Here is a 21679-nt window from a genome sequence, read left to right as displayed (position 1 = left end):
ATTTTATCCTTCATTTGTTAATGTGGACTATCATACTGATTAACTCGCATGTGTTAAGCCATGCTTGCATTTCAGGGATAAATCTTACTTGGTCATGGTGTATGATGCTTCTAATGCGGTTTGAATTCTGTTAGCAAATGTTTTGTTGAGGATTTTTGCCTTCATGTTCATCAAGGATAATGGCCTATAGTTTTGTGTTGGTGCCATTGTCTGCTTTTGGTGTCAGAGTGATGCTGGGCTCACAAAAAAGAGTTTGGAAGTATTCCCTCTTCTAGTTTAAAAGTGATTGGTATTAATTCTTTTTTAAAAAATCTTTGGTAGAATTCACCTGTAAAGCCTTCTGGTCCTTGGCTTTTCTTTATTGGAAGGTTTTCGATTACTGATGCAATCTCTTTTGTTTTTGGCCTATTCAGTCTTTCTATTTCTTCTTGTTTCAGTCTTCTTAGATTGTACGTTTCTAGGAATTTATACATTTCTTATAGATTGTTCATTTTGTTGGTGTATAATTGTTCATAATTCCTTTTAATCTTTTTATTTCTGTGGAACTTGTAGTGTCCCCTTTTTAATTTCATATTTTATTTAATTGCTTCTTTTTCTTGTTGATTTTGCTTATCTTTTTGAGGGAAGAACTCAGTTTTATAATTTTTTCCTTTTTTTATCCTTTATTTATTTCTGCCCTGACATTTATTATTTTTTTTTTCTGTTAACTTAGAGCTTAGTTTTTTCTTCTTTTTTCTAGTGCCTTGAGGTAAACTATGAGATTGTTTAAATATTTCAGAGTTTCTCTCCTTTTTTAAATATAGGTGCTTATCACTATAAATTTTCTCTTAATATTGCTTTTGCTGTATCCCATAGTTTTGGTATGTTGTTTTTATTTTTGTTCATCTGAAGATATTTTCTAATTTTTTAAATTTATTCTTTGACCCATTGGTTGTTGATGAATGTGTTGGTGAATTTTCACATATTTGTGAGTTTTTCCTTTTCATTTTTTATTCATATTTAGTTTTATTCCATTTTGGTTGGGAAAGATACTTATGGAATAATTTCAATCTTTTAAAATTTGTTAAGATTTGTTTTGTGTTCTAGCATGTGATCTGTCCTGGAGAATGTTCCATATGTGCTTGAGAAGAAGGTATATTTTCTGCTGTTGAGTGGAATGTTCTGTATATAATTGTTAGGTTCATTTGCTCTACAGTGTAGTTTAAGTCAGCCTCCCTTGTTGATTTTCTGTCTGGATGATCTGTCCATTATTTCAAGGGGGATATTGAAGTCTTTTGCTATTATTGTATTGCTGTCTATTTCTCCCTTCAGATATATCAATCTTCGCTTTCTGTACTTAGGTGCTCTGATGCTGGATAAAAATATATTGATTGTTTTATCCTCCTTTTGAATTGACCTTTTTATCATTATGTAATGACCTATTTTGTCTCTTGTGACAGTTTTTGACTCAAAGTCTATCTTATCTCATGTTACTATAGCACCTATTCTCTCTTTTGGTTACCATTTGTATGGAATATCTTTTTCCACCCTTCACTTTCAGCCTATGTGTATTCTTTTTTTTTTTTTTTTTTTTTTTTTTTGAGATGGAGTCTCGCTCTGTTACCAGGCTGGAGTGCAGTTGCATGGTCTTGGCTTAGCTGCAACCTCTGCCTCCCAGGTTCAAGCGATTCTCCTGCCTCAGCCTCCTGAGTGGCTGGGACTACAGGCACACTCCACCACACCCAGCTAATTTATGTATTTTTAGTAGAGAGGGGGTTTCACCATGTTGGCCAGGATGGTCTTGATCTCTTGACCTCATGATCGGCCCACCTCAGTCTCCCAAAGTTCTGGGATTACGGACATGAGCCCTATGTGTATTCTTAAATCTAAAGTTGGTTTCTTGTTGGCGGCATATAATTGGATCTTTTTTTAAATCCAATCTACTAGTCTGTTATTTAATTATTGATGTAACTATTAATAGCTACTTACTACTGTTATTTTCTTTGTTGTTTTTGTCTGTTTGTGTTCTTTTGTTCCTCCTTTCCTCTCCTGCTGTCTTACTTTATCATTTGATGATTTTTTGTAGCAATATATTGTATACTATAGAATTTTTGTTTGTGGTTTTAGTGAGGTTTGTATAATACTTTTTATTGCTGTAACAGTCTACTTTGAACTGAGAAAACTTTGTGTGGCTGTACATAAATTCAGTCACATACAAAAACTCAAACTTTTGCTCCTTCCACACACACTTGGTGTTATTGATGTCACAATTAGTTTTATATTGTATATCCATTTATTAACCAATTTTTATGGTTATAGCTCTTAATATTTTCTTTTCTTTTCTTTTCTTTTTTTTTTAGACACAGAGTCCCACTCTGTTGCACAAGCTGGGGTACAGTGGTGCAATCTCAGCTCACTGCAGAGTCTGGACCTCCTGGTCTCTAGTAATCCTCCTGGCTCAGCCTCCCAAGTAGCTGGGAACACAAACATGGGCCACCATACCCAGATAATTTTTTTCTCTTTTGTATTTTTTTTTTTTTTTTTTTTTTTGTAGAGTGGAGGTTTCACCATGTTGCCCAGCTGGTCTTGAGCTCCTGAACTCAAGTAATCTGCCTGACCCAGCATCCCAAAGTATTGGGATTACAGGCATGAGCCACTGCACCCAGCCTGTCTTTTAATTTTTATACTAAGGTTAAAAGTGGTTCATGCACCACCATTACAGTATTACATGATTTTGTATTTGTTTATATGTTTAGCTTAACTATGAGATTTATACCTTCACAAGCTTTTGTGTTGCTGTTTAGTGTCATTTTGTTTCAATTTGAAAAACTGTATTTGACACTTCTTTTGTAAAGCAGATCTAGTGATGATGGACTCTTTTGGTTTTCTGAGAAATCTTTTTTCTTTATTTATTTTTAGAAAACAGTTTTCTTGGTATAGTTTTCTTTGTTGGCAGGTTCCTCTCCCTCCAACAGAACTGTGAATATACGCAAACTACTCTTTTCTGTCCTGCAAGATTTCTACTGAGAAATCTACTGATAGTCTTATGAAGACTCCAGTATATGTAAAAAATCACTTTTCTCCTGTTGATTTTAAAATTACCTTTGTCTTTGACATTTGAAAACTTATAATGTTTTCTCAGTGTAGATCTCTTTAGGTTTAATCTATTCAAGGTCTTTTGTGTTTCATGAATTTGGATGTCTATTTTCTTCCTCATATTTGGGAAGTTTATGGCCATTATTTCTTTGAATAAACTTTCTGCCATTTTCTTTTCTCTTCTCTTTCTGAGAATTCCATAATATGTACATTGGTTTACTCGATGGTGTCACATAACTCCCACAGGCTTTCTTCATTCATTTTCATTCATTTTTCTCTTTTTGTTCCTCTGACTGAATAATTTCAAATGAACTGTCTTTGAGCTCTTTTATTCTTTCTTCTCTTTGATTGAATCTGCTATTGGAGCCCTATATGGCATTTTTCAGTTTAGTTATTGCATTCTTTAGCTCCAGAATTTGTTTTGTTCTTTTTTATGATTTCTATCTATCCTCAGCATTCTTTGTAGGCTTGGATTGATATATGTTCATTTGAAGAAGTACATCATAGTCAATATTAGATGTCAACTTGACTGGATTGAGGGATGCCTTGATGGCTGGTGAAGCCTTGTTTCTGAGTGTGTCAGTGGAGGTGTTGTGAGGGGGCTTATTTGACTCAGTGGGCTGGGAGAGGAAGGCCTACCCTCACTGTGAGTAGGCACCATCCAATCAGCAGCCAGTGAAGCTAGAACAAAGCAGGCAGAAGAAGGGGGATAAGCAGCTTGCTGAGTCTTCTCACTCTCTCTTTCTTCCCATGACAGACACTTTGCTTCTTCTCCTCCTGCCCTTGGACATTAGACTCTAGGGGTTGCCCAGAGGCTCTCAGGCCCTTGGCCTCAGACTGAGGTCTGCACTATCTGCTTCTCTAGTTTTGAGGCTTTTGGATTTGGACTGAGTCACACTACCAGCTTCTCTTTTGCCCCAATTTGCAGACTCCTATGATGGGACATTGCCTTGTAATTGTGTGAGCCAATTCTCCCAAATAAACTCTCTCTCTCCTCTGTGTGTGTGTGTGTATATATATATATACACGTATATCCTATTGTTCTGTCCCTCTGGAAAACCCAGACTAGTACAAAGTACTTACCTCTTTCCATTCACACTGGACCTTGATAAAGAAAATGCTTCTCAACTCAGTCTGGCCAAATATTTTGAGTAAGTTGGCTGGCTAGGATTGTGGGTGGCCCTGCTGCTGAAGTCCATAGGCAGGCAGGTCTGATGCCTGGGTCTGTGGGTAGGAAAGCCTGTTGCCCAGGCAAATTGTTGTGGTTCCACTGGGGTGGGCCTGGTGCCTGGGTTTGTGGGTGCAGGCATGAAGCCTGAGTTCTCAGGAAGTTGGATGTTCATTTTACCCACTTTTTCCCACTAGAGCTCCTAGGAGGAAGATGTCTCTCTCAGGCCTACCCCAGGCCTACACTATGTAGATCTGGGGAATGGGTGATGTGAATGGAGTTAAACTGTCCTTCCTACACTCTTCAATGTTCTTTTCTTGTTTTTGTGTCCCATTTGGAAGCTGTGATCTGTCACTTGGATTTTGGAGATCTTGTGAAGGTATTTACATGCATGAGTGTTGTTAAATCAGCTCACATTTCCTTGAGGAGAGCTAGAATCTCTATCCTGCTGACATCTCCCAATAATGTCTCTTTTATGAAAGCCCATGAGAGAAATTTCTCTCCAGTTCCTGTTTCTAGGAATACTTGCTCTCCTTAAAGCATCTGGCTTGTTTTATTCTACAGACACTCTGAACCCTCAAAATAACTTCATATTTCTGTCTTTGTACTGACTGCTAAAAAGCTCAGACCCAAATCAGTGGTCTACCTGAAGCAAGTAGATGCATTTTGTGTGTTAATCCCAGCCTTGTTTTTGTCTCATGTTTTTAATTTTTCTTTTGATATTTGTTTCCATTAGGAGTCGTTTCTTTTGTAAGTCACATAAAACTCAACTAAACCTATCTTAACCAATTAAACAAATAGGAAAATCCAGAAGGAATTCTCAAATGCTAAAGTGATATTAACACACTCAGTTTTATACTCAGCTCTGTTGTTTTCCATGAAGCAGCTACATTTTAAGACTAACTTCTTTCATATTAGCCATATTTTGTTGCTATAAAGGATTACTGGAGACTGGGTAATTTGCAAAGAAAAGAGGTTTATTTTGGCTCACAGTTTTGTAGGCATAAAGATTTTGCAGGAATCGTGGTGCTGACACCACATCTGATGAAGCTTTCAGAAAGCTTACAATCATGGCAGAAGGCAAAGGAAGAGCCAGAGTATCATATGACAAGAGAGGAAGCAAGAGAGAGGTGGGGAGGTGCCAGCTTCTTTAAGCAATCAATTCTCATGTGAACTACCAGAGCAAGAACTCACCCCTTACATTGTGGATATCACCAAGCCATTCATAAGGGATCCACCCCCATGGCCCAAACACCTCCCACTAGGCCCTTCTCCAACACTGGAGGTCATATTTCAACATGAGATTTGGAGGGGAAAAATATCCAAACCATATCGCATAGTATCAAAATGGCTTCTGTGGTTCCAATCCTCACATCACATCACCAATAAATCAAGTGAAAGAAAAGACAACAAATATGGTGCAGTGTATACTGTTCAGGTGATAGGTGCACCAGGTTCTCACAAATCTCCACCGAAGAACTCACTCATGTAACCAAATACCACCTGTACCCCAATAAACTTATGGAAAAATAAAATTAAAAAAGAAAGAAAGAAAGAAACATGTTAGACATTGCCAAAAAAATAAAAAGGAATCAAGTGAAAGAAAGAAACATTATCTTTTCCCAAAACTCTGGGAATTGTCTCCTTTTTTCTCCTTGGATCTATTCAGGTGAACTGCTCATTTCTGAACTAGTACAGTAGAAACACTGCTTGCCATAAGCCACACAGAGCCCAACTCTGAAGCTGAAGATGAGATTGAACCCACCCAAGAAACATAAATGAGAGAGGGAGATTTCAAAGGAAATTCAGAGTACTCTTACCAGAAGGAGAGAAATTGAGGTAGCAAGCAGTACACATTTACTATTCTGTTTCCCTGCCTGCCTATTTTTTAAAACTTGGTATAATTGTATGTAGTTTTGTAAGCCTCCTTAAATCCTCTTTTTGTAAGGAGTCAAGGCACACACAAATAAATGATAAGTTATGTGGTGACCAGTGCCATTAAAGGTGTAGCTAGCAAGTGCTACAGAAATAAGAGGAAAGGTGAATTGTCTTACCCAAAACTTTATTCCATGGCAAATCTTGATGCAGCTGCTGCTCAGAAAATGACAACAATTCCAGCCTTTTTTTTAACTTAGGACATTATTACCTCCCAAGAATTGCCCAAGTATAGATAACAGAGATACTTAAATGCCAATTATTATTCAGCCTTTCTTCAACTATTTTCCTCATTCTCATTGATATGAAAAGACCATACATTGGCAAAACAAAAGTATATGTTTTAAAGGGGCAAAGAGATCTTTACTTGCCATGATCATGTCTTCCTATCAAGAATGGAGTCTATAGCATGACCTCAGTGGTCATCCCATCTGCCCTTTCTGAGATACAGCTTAGCTTGGTAGTAAAAGTTGGCTTCTAGGGCCAGACAGCCTGTATTTGAATCCTATATGCATTAATCATTAATGTTGTGACTATGGGAAAGTTCCCTAATGTCTCTGTGTTTCAGTTTTTTTTTTTTATTCTGTAAGGCAGTTAATTGTACTTATTCCATGGAAGATTTATGAGGATTAAATGAGTTAATCTGTAAAACTGATCTGTAAGATGCACTTAAAATAGTGTGTGGCCCTTGGTAAACATTATATAAATAGTATTATTCCTTATCTTGCTAAGGCAAAACAAATCATTCTTGCCCATTTTGAGTTCCCTCCCTCCAAGAGAATGAGTCTAGTATTCAGAGCTAACCCTAAGAAAAACAAAAAGTCAGGAAAACCTGACTAGAGACTTCTTCCAGGATTTAATGGTATAGTATGTAATGTTTTATTGTGCTTTTGTGAGTTAGAGTAAATTTTTTTGGAACAAAGCATAATCTGAAATACAAATGAACAAATGAGAGAAGTGGTGAGTACCATCAAAGTAAGGTGGAAAGGGCAGAAAACAGGGTTCTCAGCTACATTTCTCTCTTTGGCTTTAGTTTCCTTTCCTGTTATATTAGGGGAAAAATAGGATGCATCTTTCCTACATCTTATAATAATAATGAGGAGTAGACTGGTGGAAGATAATTCTGGAGCCCAAGGCCACTGGGTTCCAGGTGTGTCACCTCAAGAGCTTACATCCCACTTGAACCTTGTATTTTAAGAGATTGTATCCCTTACATACATCCATTAATTCATGATTTTTCATGAAATTTTTATGTTTCAAATTAATCAATCACATCCATAATAGCCAATTAAAAAACCAATCAACAAGAGTCTCTAGTGTCCTTATGATGAGATAACAAAGTTCCTGCCAAGAGCAAATGATTTATGCCATTTTGATTAGACAGTGTACTATTTCTTAGGCTTTTAAACATAATGAAAAATCACTTTTGAACCCATGTCAGCTCAAATTTTAAGTGCGTGGATGAAAGGCAAGAACTCTAAATTCTTATCCTCTTACATACCACCATCACTGAAAATTTATGAGGAAGATTAACAGAAGGAATACTCCTGGAAAACTGTTTTTACTATTAGCTACAATTTGACGTCATACTACAAGACAGTCTTTGAGTAAGCTGGATGAACTTTATGGAACCCTATGAACTTCTTTTTCAAGTTGATAGATAGTCCTAAAAGCCCATAGCCATGAAAACAGACCTGGTAGCTTTCTTGACCTAGTTCCACAGTCTATATCCTACTCTCTTCTGTCAAGAGACGGTAACTATAACAAAAGGTGGAAGTATTAATAACTTCTTTTGTATGTCCAGAGCTGTAATTATAAACCTACCATGCCCTAAGACTCATTTCACATGGGTCCCACTCTGGACCAACTTAGTTTCTTAAGGAAGGGAGCAGTTGAGGACGGCCAAATAGAAGGTTTTGGCCATTTTACCACACAAGGACTTGAAAGACTGTTTCTCAAGGGACATGTTGTATTAGTACATTTTCATGCTGCTGATAAAGACATACCCGAGACCGGAAAGAAAAAGAGGTTTAATTGGACTTACAGTTCCACATGGCTGAGGAGGCCTCAGAATCACGGCGGGAGGTGAAAGTCACTTCTTACATGGGGGCAGCGAGAGCAAAATGCAGAAGATGCAAAAGCAGAAACCCCTGATGAAACCATCAGATCTCATGAGAATTATTCACTACCACAAGAACAGTATTGGGGAAACCACCCCCATGATTCAAATTCTCTCCCACCAGGTCCCTCCCACAATATGTGGGAATTATAGGAGTATAATTCAAGATGAGATCTGGGTGGGAACCATATCACATGTCAAAGAGACTGAGATTTCCAAGAGCCTGGCAGGAGAAAAAAGAAGGAAAGAAGGAAAGAGGGAAGGAAGAAGGAAGGAAGGAAGGAAGGGAAAAAGAAGGAAGGGTCTGTAGTAGATATTGTTGATGCTTACCCATATGCCAATGGTCCACACCTAAGTTCACCTGCAACTACAGTGGACGATGAGTGATCAAGCACAATCATAACTTCCTACCTGAAGTACCTGTGACTCTTTGCTTATCTGCTGAAGAGCTTTCTCCAACACCATGGAAGCTAGCTTAGCCCAAGCACAGGTAGTCCAGAAATGTCAGGAATTTAACACTTTATCTAGGAGTCGCCTTTAGCCAATGAGGGACAGAAGAATCCAAGAGTAAATCCTAAATGTCTACAATAGAAAACCTCTTATGAATGCACTCTTTATTGCTTTTTCTCCCTGCTCAACTCATTTATCCCATACCCTTAGTTACTGTATTAGTTTTTTTAGGGCTACCATAAGAAAATACTACAGATTGGGTGGCTTTGACAACAGAAAATTATTTTCTTATCATTTTGGAAGGTAAAAATCTAAGATCAAGGTGTTAGTGGGTTTAGTTTCTTCTGAAGCCACTCTCCTTGGCTTGCAGATGGCTTCTTTATTGCTATGCCTTCATATGGTCTTTCCTCTGTGCATTCACCTGTCTACATCCTAATCATCTCTCCTTACAAAGACAATAGTCATATTAGGCTAAGGATCACTTATATGACCTCATTTTTTCTTAGTTACCTTTTTAAAGACCCTATCTTTAAATATAGTCACATGCTGAGTTACTGGGGGTGAGAACTTTAACATATATATTTGGGGGGGGTGACAATTCAGCCTATAGTACTTATGTTTTGTGTAATCATCTGCCCCTATGTCTTTGACTTGGGGTCTTCCTAAACTAGAAGAGAAACCAAGAAAGAATCTACCACAGAATTTTCTTTGTTTCTCATATACGGAGCACTACATAGCCATTCCCCACCCTCATCTATAGCTTTCAGTTCAATTCCCTCTTCTCTGATATCCTTATCCCCAATTTTGTGCTTTCAAAAGGAAGTTTGACAATTATATGCTAGTTACAAAAATCTCATTTCAAACTCAATGACATAGGTAGGTTAAAATTAAAAGGATGGAAAAAGATATACCATGAAAACATTAATTTACAAAATCACTAATTTACTATATTAATACCTGATAAAGTAGACTTTAAAGAAAATTACTAGAGACCAAGTGGGGCATTATATAATGATATAAAGGTTAGTCCATCAGGAAAACATAAAGATCTTAACAGGTATGCACCAAACAATAAAACCTCAAAAGATGTGAAGCAAAAATTGATAGAGCTGAAAGGAGATAGACTAATCCTGAATTATAGTTGAGGATGTCAACACACAGTGTCCCCAGAAACTGACAGAATTAATAGACAGAAAATAAGCTTGGTTATAGAAGCTCTAAACAACATAATCACCAATGTGAGACATTATATATTAGCAGTGGCAACATACACAGCTTTTTCCAAGCATCTATGGGACATTCCCAACCAAGACAGAACATATCATGGGACATAAGACAAACTTCAACAAATTAAACAAAAACTTGTAATATAGAGTATATACTATAACCATAATAGAGAGAAACTAGAAAACAAGGACACAAAGACAACAGGAAAATCTCTAAATAGTGATTATTAAAAATACATTTCTAAATAATCCATAGATCACAGAGGAAGACTCAAAGTAAGTAAAAAATATACATAGAGCTAAATAAAAACGAGTGTATAAAATGTGGAAACATGTGAGACATAGTTAAAGCAGTGCTGAGAAGAAAATTTGTAACACAAAAAGTTTACATTAGAAAAGAGGAAAAATCACAAATCAATAATCTTAGTTCCTGTTTCAAGAAACTAGTAAATAAAGGGAAAATCAAACCCAAAGAATGAAAGGAAATAATAAAGATAAGAGCAGAAACCAATAAAATAAAAAATGTGAGACCATAGAAACAATTAATGAAACCAAAAGCTGGTTATTCAAAAAAAAATGATACATTGATAAATATCTGGTAAGACTGACAAAATAAAAATAAAGATAAAATTCACCAGTCTCAGCAATAAAATAGAAAATCTCACTATAGGCTCTACATCTATTAAAAAGAGAGCAAGGGCTGGGTGTGGTGGCTCACGCCTGTAATCCCAGCACTTTGGGAGGCCAAGGCGGGTGGATCACGACATCAAGAGATCGAGACCACCCTGGCCAACATGGTGAAACCCCACCTCTACTAAAAATATAAAAATTAGCTGGGCATGGTGGCACGCGCCTGTAGTTCCAGCTACTCAGGAGGCTGAGGCAGGAGAATCTCTTGAACCTGGGTGGCAGAGGCTGCAGTGAACTGAGAACGGGCCACTGTACTCCAGCCTGGCGACAGAGAAGAGATTCCGTCTTAAAATGAAATGAAATGAAATAGAGCAAGAGAATGCAATTAAACCAACTTTATACAAATTCTTTCACAAAATACAAGAGGAGTACAGTGATTATTATAAAAGGGCACCCTTGTAGTGATGGAATTGTTTCCTGACTATGATGGTAAATACTTGAAACTACATATGTTATAAAATTAAATAGAACTAAATGCACAGACAGAAATAAGTACAAGTAGAATGAAAATTTTGAATAAGATCAGTGGATTGTATTAATATCTATGTCCTGGTTGTGATATCACATTGTTTTACAAAATGTTGCTATTGGGAGATATCAGCAGTAAGAAACAACAGTTTTTGCTTGACATATTTTGAGGTTCTGTTGGATAAAAGCTCTAGAGTGTTTTTTTGTATTATTTCTAACAACTTCATTTAAACCAACAATTATCTCAATAAAAATTTATATGAAAAATAGAAATATAAGAGGAGGGAGTTGAGGGTAGGGTATTAGTAAAACCCCTAGTGGTTAGTGTGCCATGAACTAAACCTTTATTAAGTAACTGTTTCTGACCCAATTCTTGCCTTAGGTTACCCACTACTGAATGCAATGCTATCACATGGGTAGAACTGAGTAAACACTGTTCTCTTGACCTTACCATTCCTGCTCTGCTCCTCCTCTTTGCCATTTTCTTCAGAATTTACCTATTTCATATCTGTTTCTTTGCAGCTTTGCCCTGAGCTAGGATGGGTCAATCAGATAACTAATCCGTTCTCAGCTGGTAACTTCCAGATAACATAATGCCTTAACCTCATTTACAAGTCCCTTAAAAGACCAATAAATGCCATGGCTCTGGTATATATTTTATTTAAGAACATAAAATGGAAGTAAGAAGGAGACTAATAAAAACACACATAGTATTGAGTCCCTTCTACTTGCTATTGGGAATGAGCAAGTCTGGTTTTTGCTTTTTTAGCAGCCTAAATTAAGAGGGGGGAATAAAGACCAGCCATGTAATTCTCAGTGTCCATGAGTTAAAACAAAATAAAAACACGAGAAAAACCCTACGATTACTAATCACCTAACATAAACAACCACCAGAAGAGTGGTCGTTCTAATTACTAGGCAAAGTAATGACCACACTCAACATCATTCTTACAAGTGACATGGTGGCAAAATGAGAAGGAGTCTTTCATCCTAGGGAAATACAATATAAGCTTATGGCATTTCCCAAAGTCAGCCTAGCATTTTATTAAATGTGTCTTAGCTTTTCTCCCTACCTGTGAGACAGGGTAGGGGTAGAGGTGTAGATTATAGGTGAGTGGATATCTTTCAGACAATCTCCATAAATGCTATTTCTCTGGTGAGTTTTTGATGGATATGGTGTAACTCTAGAGGTCAGGCAGTACCTGCTACAGAGTAGAATTTGTTGGGTGAATGAAGAAGATCATTCTGGTACTTTCACAGTTTACGTAAAACTAACCTCGTTGGGGCTCCCATGAGAACTGATGTCTGCCAGTGGATTCAGATTAACTTCCCCTTTTCAGCTTACACAGGCTACTGGTGTTTCGAGCTGAAACAAATGTAGCCGTGTTACCAAAGCTACCTCCACCTCTGTCTTTCTTCTTTTTGTAGAGGGACATCTATTTTGTTGTTGTTGAGTGACCCATTTCAAAGTTTGGAAAGTGAGACCTAAGCTCCTAAGTTCCATTTATGGTATGCTTATGATTTTACAATGCTTCTTCTCTTGAAAATTTCTCATCCACCACTGGAATATTGCTTCCTAATTCAATCTCAGATCCTTGAATTTTTTTTATTTTTTATTTTTTTTAATTTTTACTTATTTATTTATTTTTTTAGATGGAGTCTTGCTCTGTCACCAGGCTGGAGTGCAGTAGCACATTCTTGGCTGACTGCAACCTCTGCCTCCTGGGTTCAAATGATTCTCCTGCCTCAACCTCCCTGGTAGCTGGGACTACAGGCGTGTGCCACCATGCCCAGGTAATTTTTGTATTTTTAGTAGAGACGGGGTTTCACCATGTTGGCCAGGATGGTCTCAATCTCTCGACCTTGTGATCTGCCCACCTCGGCTTCCCAAAGTGCTGGGATTATAGGCGTGACCCACCGCACCCAACCCAGATCCTTGAATTTTTAAATTAGTTAGGTCAAAGTATAAAAAGCAAATTAGTGGGCTGGGCACGGTGGCTTATGCCTGTAATGCCAGCACTTTGGGAAGCTGAGGTAGGCGGATCACCTGAGGTCAGGAGTTCGAGACTAGCCTGACCAACATGGAGAAACCCCATCTCTACTAAAAATACAAAATTAGCCGGGTGTGGTGGCACATGCCTGTAATCCCAGCTACTTGGAAGGCCGAGGCAGGAGAATCGCTTGAACCCAGGAGGTGCAGGTTGTGGTGAGCCGAGATCACGCCATTGCACTCCAGCCTGGGCAACAAGAACAAAACTCCATCAAAAAAAAAAAAAAAAAGGAAATTATTTTAAATGCAGATTCCTGGGCTCTACTCATATGGAATTCTCAATCAATATCACTGAAGGTATGAGTCCTGGAATCTGCATTTCAATAAACAGCAACCTGGAAGATCCTGACCCAAGAGAACTGTGCTAAGCTATCCAGGGGCTTTTTCTCCAGTGCAAATATTGCTCCAAACTCCATGTTAGCCAATGAAGTCAACTCTCTTTGAGTTTGTAACAGCCAACAATAAAACCACAGATTTAAGTCATTGTTTTTCAATCTTTAGTTCGTTATTGCCATCCCAAGGATCATTTTCAGACATGTTTTTTTCCTACTTGCCACCTAATTTTCTCCCCTCCTCGCCATGAAATTGTAATAGCATTATAGATATATAGGTATGTGTTTGTGACCCTTTGAAGGGCCACAAACCATTGTAATATGTAAGAGCTTTATGCTGACTCCTCCCACCAAAAGTAAATTTTCACCTTTTTTTTTTTTTTTTTTTTGAGGGAAATGTTGGCTCCATTGGGAGGGCATAGTTTAAATCATTGATTTTTGGAAGCTCACTCTACCTGTGTCTGACTGCCTCCTAAACTCTGTCCCACTGTCCCAGGAGGCACCAGAATTTGTCATGCTCCCTATTTACTTCTCCTCTCCTCCTTCACCTTCAGATCATTCTTCCTGGAGGCCCTCTCTTGGTCAACAGCACTGTCACCATCCTGTTGTCTAAACTAGAAATCTGGGAATTATCATAGCCTCTCCCTTTTCCTGATCCTGCTAATTTTGCCTGACATACATTTTACAAATCTGAATTTCTTCCTCAACTGCACCACCAAATCCGTCATTCTGAATTTTATTCTTTCTTCCCTGAATGGTTGTAATAGTCTGCTAACCATTCTCCCACGGCCTGTTTTCAAATCCATTTACATGAAGATATAACTAAATTTAGATCTGATCCCCTCATATTTCTGATTTGGCCTTTCAGTGGTTCCCTGTTGCCCTTGAGACAAAGTACAGATGCTTTAAAATGGTGGCTGGACTCTCCACGGTGCAATAATCCACTATTCTTTTTCTCCATCTCATCCCCTCTTTTTCTGTTCTCACATTTTATGCTCCAGGTCTACTGAACTGCTAATCCCACCATTTTATGCCTCTTTGCCTTTTCTTACATGGCTTCTTCTTCCAGAAATTTCTTTCTCACTTGGTTAATTGGTTTATTCCTCCATATTCTTCAAATCTCAGCCCATTCTTCACTGCCTTGAAAGGTCATTCCTGAAAGTCCCAGGTTATGCTAAAAGTCTCCTTCCCAATAGCCACAAACCACTCTGGGTTTCTTTTCATGACATTACTTTAAATCATGTCTGTCTCCCACAAAATCTCAAACTTCTTGATAGCAACAATCACCTCTTTTTATCTTTCTATCTCCAGAAGCTAGCAGAGTGCTTGGCGCATGACAGATGTTTAATAAAAATGTTCACTGAAGTAAACTGAAACACCCTTCTCAAGTTTGGGGTATGAATTAGTATTAAAATAGGCCCCAAAAAGCAGGTGCCTAGAAAGAAAATAGAAAGAAAGCACAGGCCTTGATTATCCACCCATGGGGTAATTACTTCTAAATAATTCAGATTGAAGCAGAGTTGTTCCTGAAAGATGCCAAAACAACTGGTCAGTTCATTGGAAAAGTCAGCCAGTTGGCATCATGGAGATCAAAACACTCGGCGAGTCATTTCACAGGACTTGTGACTTTCCAGCAGGTGTCTATGCAGCCTGTGATGGAAGAAGTTACTGACCACTCTTTGTTTATTTCTACTTTCTCTTCCTCCTACCCTCTCACATCCCCCACAGTTTATGCTGGTTTTTAAACACATACTTGAAAATATAAACATTGAAAAACATCCATATATGAGCAGGCTTCTCAAAACGCCTAGAGAACAAATATTGTCCACATGGAAAATCCCACATATGAAAAGGCAAGTTTAACCACGTTGCTCTAAAGCACTAGCCCCTTTCAGGTTTCGGACACGTGGCCTCTCTGGCTGAATGGACAGAAAGTCTGAATGTGTAAGAGCAGCTCAAAACAACAACCACCCAAACAAGACAGCCATTCTCGCTCCTCTCAGACCACTGCTCCGAGAGGCTTGCTCTCCGACGGGTCCTACATGCTAAATAACTCCTATTCTTAGTTCACGTTGACTTGGTGGCTCGAGCCAGGTGAAAAGACAATTGACCCAAACAGCCAAACCGAACTCGAAACTTCACTAACGAGGCAGCTTATTTTCTAATCCCAGTCAGCATTGTAGGGCACCGAGTGAGTGCCACTTTCTAAAAATATGTCTTTTATGCAAAAGAAAAAAAATTATTAAAAGAAGTTGGGGGTGGGTAGAAAAGGAGCCCTTTAATGGACTGTTTTATACTTTTGTTGTGTGGTGTGCTTTCTTGCAGGCGACTTCTTGGCAGATACTGCATCTTCAGCCAGGAGAAGTTGGCTTAGTACAAAAGGGCTTTTGAAGCGGTGAGTGTAAATTCAGGCTCCTTTTCTTTCTTCCTTCCTTCCTTTCTTCGCCGTCGCTCTTCTCCTGTGTCTGGAGACCACTAAGAAATAATAAGCACCATTGCTTGCAGTACACGTTTCATGAATTACTCAAACATCAAATGTAACTTTAGAAAGGAAACACGCTTTATTCTTTTCTGCAAAACTTTCCCTATCCATTCTTTATTTACATGTTGTCGTGAGGCTAAGCGATGCACTGCTGTTAGCGCGCGCACACACACACACACACAAACACACACACACGGCCATTAAACAAATTAAAAGGGATGAGGATGACTAATACAGTACTCTTGGAATCCCCAATTTGATTAGTCTGAGTTTAATACACAAAAGCAGCGTCGGAGAAGGAGGAGAGGCAAACTGCTATTTAATAACCTGTACAATTAAATTATGTGATGAATTTAACTATTCTGTACTTCTTAAAGGAGTCTTATTATCTGATTTCTTGTAAAAGAAAGTCAGTTTTTCAGCAGAGTTTCTGGCCATGCCCCTGGAAGGCCCATGGTCGCAGTTCTATGCTTTAACAATGATTTCTTTCCCCCATATAGAACTGCTTTTCTGTTTCTCAAGCTTTGTCTCAAAAAATTATTCAAGCAGTTTTAGTTCCTTGGGGTCCCTTACATTTCTTTAGCTCTTTGGAAACCTGGAGTCAGAAAGGGTAGTGCAGTGGCTAGGGAATTGTTCTCTCTTTGGTAGCTCTAGGTAGATACTTAGGGGTAACTTTTGGTCAAAGCCCTTTACATAGTTTAGATTGTGGAGAGCATTTTGTTCTTACTTTATGGAGGCTCATCTTGCCTTAAAAATTTAGTCACATCACTGAACATCCAAGGGCCATTGTGTCAGAAGCTGAGATGGTGTGGCTTGATTTTCTAGGGATCAGGCCGTCTTATTTGTTTTCCTCTTGGGAGTCATCATTCTATCATAAAGAAGGGTATGGATATCCTTCCAATAGAATTTTTTTTTCCATTTGCCTTTACTTAACAGTTATAGTTCAGGCAAGTGCTATCCTAACAGAAGAACACTCTGCAATTCAGGATACAGTCTCATAAACTGTTGAATAATGAATTAAAATGGAGCAAGGGTCACAGAAAGTATGAGGAGAATTTTTTTTTTTATGGCTGGCTTCAAACATAGCTTCTATTAGACTTCAGTTCCTTTTAGAAAATCAGGTCTACCTGTTTCCACTAAAATGTAAGTGATGAATAATAACTACTCATGGGGACATAATTTTCAACTACAAATGGTCGTGGTGTCTTATTGGCACCTAAGTTCTGAGAGAGTCCCATATGATTTTCCTATGTGGTTGCCAGATTGGACTTTGTTTTGAGGTAGTACAGCATGAAGATGAAGAGCACAGATCCTAGAGCCAGACAGCCTACCTTCAAATCCTGGTCCTGCCATGACTATCTTCAGGACCTCACCCATGAGGTGAAACTCTCTGTGCCTCAGTTTCCTTATTGCAAAATGGGGATAATAGTGATACCACAAAAGATTGTTATGAGAGTTAAATGACACATATAATACCACAGAATGGGACCAGAAAATTAGAAATTGGGCCAGAAAATTGGGACTCCATTCATTATTGAACATTTACCAGTGTGCCAGGAACTCTGATAAACTCTTATGTGCATTATTATCTCATTTATACAAGAAACCTAAAATGTAGTTGCTGTTTTCTCTGTTATAAATATGAGAAGTTGAGGCATAGAGAGACTCAGCTGCCTGCCTTAAGGTCACAGGGATAGAAAGTGGTAACTCACAGAATTAGGACTATAAATGTGGGAAGTCTGACTCTTAAAACACATGTATTCAGACATTTTTATACGATGTATGTTTGAGAATATTTTCCTGGTCCCCAAGAGTGTCTAATCCAATCAGGGACAGAATAGCAATTCCCTTTTGTTTTTTTAATAGTGGTGGGATGAGATGCAAACAATTAGCCGGTAAGCAATTCCAAGGAGTAGTATTGAACTGGGGGGAGGTGGGATATGGCATGGCGGGAAGAAGCAGAATAAGAGAAGTGCCACATGGTTGATGAAGCCTGCAGGACAACAGGGCTCTGGCATATGGAGCAGCAGCAAGCAATTTCAGTGGTCTCGATGGAGGATCAGTGTCCAGTGTCCAGCATCCGGTGTGCTGATCTAAGGAGGTCAAAGCTTAATCATGGGGAAATGTGCCAGCTGTAGTTATCCTGGCTGCTTTGTCCTCCCTTTCATCTCAGTATGTACTTATTAATTGGCTGATTTAATCATCCACTTGGTTTGGGTCATGGTGCCCGGTCACCTTGCCAGAGATCAGCATTAAGAAAATATTCCAGGGCAGAGTCAACTGATAAATGCTGCCTCTCTCTCATTGTCATATACCCAAATACAGCCTGAAGAGTTGTGCAATGCTTTGTTAGATTTCTCACTATTTTCGTAATCCATCTGGAGAGGTTGAAAGTGGAGTGTAACAGAAAATTATTCCATTTTTTTCCCCTTTGGATTCTAAAACTTGGTGGATCCCTGAACTTCACACCACTCTTTTTGGCAGTTGAGGCCACATAAGCTCCTTGGGCTTTATTTTCACTGTGGTGAAGATGAGCGCCCAATTTTTAGAGCATATGCATTTTAAAACTTCTAGCTCACCAACTCTTGGCTGGGATGAGCTTTGCAACATTTTCTTGTTCAACTGTCCTTTCATTGTGGTTTATTAGATACAATGTTGAATAGTAGGTTTGTCCGTGAATGGATTTTGTTTTTACTTTGTATTTATAACTTGGGATCAGAGTGACTTTGCATCTTGTCCCACCACTATTAAAAAAACAAAAGGGACTTTTTAGAGATTCTATATAGAATACAGTCTGGTCTGCCATTTTATTCTTGAATAAAACTGGTTATAGATTCTCATGCCATAGGACATATTTCTCTTTACTCCATAATAAGATTAAAGTGTGCCTTTGATTACCTATTAGGGTAGTTACCTATTAGGAGACAATATCCTATAGCATATAATATCCTTGCATTTTGAGCAAATAGAAATTATAATGCATCTAAATTGGTTGGATATCAGTAATTATTATTTTTATTTGTGCTACTGATTTGTCAAATGGTAATCAGAATAATTTCATACATTAGCATATGTGTGGCAAATCATAATGCAATTTACTTTTCGCTGGATACATGAAGTAACTATCAGTAAAAACCATATGTACATTATATTGGTTCATTTGGAGTAAAATTCAAAGTTCTGGGAACTTTGACATCACTTGGTGAGATTTGATAGTACTTTCTTCCCACTAGTCACTGAATTTTATTAATACAATTTAAAACTGTTAGAAGATATGAATTTGAAAATGAATTAGGTATGCTTTCTAGTTTTGAGATAGAAAAATGAATCATAATTTTGATATACTTTGATTGTTTACAAAATGGCTTTCAAATATTTTAAACATTTGAAGATTGCTGTTAACTAACAGATTTTCAGAGGGAATGTTGGTTGGCGATTAGAAGTCAGGCTAAAAAAACAGACTCCCTGAGTTTGAATCCTATCTCTATTACCTACTAGCTGTGTGACCTGGGGCAATATACTTCTCTCTACCTCCACTTCCTCATCTGTAAAGTGAGAATGCTGATGCTAGTATCTACATCATGGGTTGACTGAAGAATTGTGTTACTTAACACATGTAAAATACTTAGACCAGTGCTTGGTACATAGCTCCCAAATTAACCCTGAGACTATGTTCTTTTGGCACACTTTGAATCACATTAGTCCTTTTGTTCTCAAAAAACCACTACTTCTGATATACATGTATGTTTAGTTGACCCTGAATCCAAGTAAGGGCTCTGCCATAGGTTGTGTGACTTTTGGCAGAGCATTTAATTTCTGAATTCCTTCATCTATGAAATGGGAATCATAATAATGACTTAATAGGATTGTTATAGTAATGAAATCAGATAATGTGATAAAGCACTAGGCAGAATGCCTGAAACACAGTAAGTGTTGAACATATGGTAACTGTAGCATTTATTAGTCAATAGAGGCAGTGTTGTTTCAAGAAATGAGCAGCGATCTGTAAGTCTAGAGAGATAGCCTCTAATTTGGATTCATAATCTCTTTTATGTGGGGCAAGTTGATCCAACACCTTGTCTTCTATGTTTAGGAATGCAGATAGGATGTCCTGTATTTAAATCCATCGTCACTTCCCAAATCTGTGAATACCTAGAGTGAGAGCAATATGAGTAAATAGAGGGTATGCTTGAGTTCCTGCAGTGGATGAATCTGGTAGAACAAGATGAGAGAGAAGTGAGCGGGAGACAAAAGTGGAGAAGAAACCACACGATTAATCAGGAGAAGAAGAAGTGAGGATCAAGCACAATCCACCAAAGGAAAGAATCACAGGGAGAGGACTTTTAAGAGGGACGGGTGCATTTGTTTAATGGAAGGCATTAATATAAGAAGAAGGAGTGGAGGTCTAATGAAAGTTACAAAGGGCCTTTGGTGATTTCTCCATAAAGGTCTAGGATACAATGAAAGACAAAAGTTATCTTGTTACAGTATGAGGCACTCAGACCTGCATGAAAAACTTGGTAAGATCTCAGAAAGTCTGCAGGCAGGGGCTTTTAGATTCCTCAGATAACACCAGAGTTCATGATTTAGGAAGTCTAGAGTGGGAAGGAGATTTTCTTTAAGACATGAAAGTGTCCATCAATCTCTATTTTGAGAAGCACTGTCCCATGTGAAATCTCCAATAGGGAATTGGGTGCTCAGCTTTTTTGCTGCTTTCCCATGTGAACTCAGAAGTATCACTTAGACTCTCTGAGCCTCTGTTTCTTCATTTATACAATAAAAAACATTAAACTGGATATTTTCTGATCAATTTTACTTCATGTTTTGTATACAGGCTATATAGATGCCAGCAAAAATAAATAACATGGATTTAGTAAAATGCACGAACAACTCTGGACCCCTAAACAAATCACTAAACTCTTTGGTACCTGAGATTTGGTCTCTAATTAAGGAGCCTGGACTGGCTTATCTCTAACAGCCACTGTGGTGCTAATGTTCCCCCTAAAAACATTTATTTCCTGGAGAGAAGTGGACACACACTTCAAAACCTTGTTTGGGAGAAGCTTTGTCATTGGAGGTAAATTATTGGGCAATATAAACTAAGAAAAACAAATCTCTGGAGGTTATGTGGTGGAAACTTTAATTATTAACTCCTAGGGTACGAGTTCAAGAGATATATTTGACGAAATTTAGATTCTAGGCACAAAGGAGGCTTATGTTAGCTTTAGCATTGTGTTATTATACTATGTTCTTCTTTTGGATAAAATTCCAGGAAAAACATCTGAAACTGTTGGAAATATTTTGTAGCAATATCCTTGAAATAGGCCAATAAAATCTGGGTATGATTTATTAGGAAATACAGTGATGTCAGCAGAGGACTTTGTGGGGTTGCCACATGACACTGCAGTGAAATAGCTCACCTCCAACTTAGAGTTTGTCTAGGGAGAGTGACAATTTAGGCAAGTCTTTTGCTTCTCTGAGCCCCTGTTTCCTCATCCATAAATAGTGGGGGAATATTATATACTCCACATAGCATTGTGAGGAATGAGATATATCAGCAAGGGGAAAAGGTAGGCAGACCAAAGGAAACTGATAGCTCTATAAAAATATTATAATTGCTAGTATCATCATAATTGTCCTACAACTGTGGGCTGCTCATCTCTGGCTCATTCCATCAACTTCCT

At 38.1% G+C, this 21679-nt stretch overlaps 1 protein-coding gene across 1 annotated transcript in view; it reads left to right on the top strand.

The window, feature by feature from the left end:
- C10H12orf42 (chromosome 10 C12orf42 homolog) overlaps window positions 1-21679 on the top strand; it is a 457931-nt gene that overhangs the window by 306908 nt on the left and 129344 nt on the right. Inside the window, exons 1-2 of the transcript XR_004665400.2 lie at window positions 15499-15704; window positions 15839-15908. The gene's annotated coding sequence lies outside the window, so the exon portion shown is untranslated. Of the gene's footprint in view, window positions 15705-15838; window positions 15909-21679 lie in introns of the transcript that reaches the window.

The sequence above is a fragment of the Pan paniscus genome, chromosome 10, assembly GCF_029289425.2.
Source record: "Pan paniscus chromosome 10, NHGRI_mPanPan1-v2.0_pri, whole genome shotgun sequence".
In the NCBI taxonomy this organism is placed as follows: Eukaryota; Metazoa; Chordata; class Mammalia; order Primates; family Hominidae; genus Pan; species Pan paniscus.
Note: the sequence above shows the minus strand (reverse complement) of the source record. Positions and strands in the feature narration are given on the sequence as shown.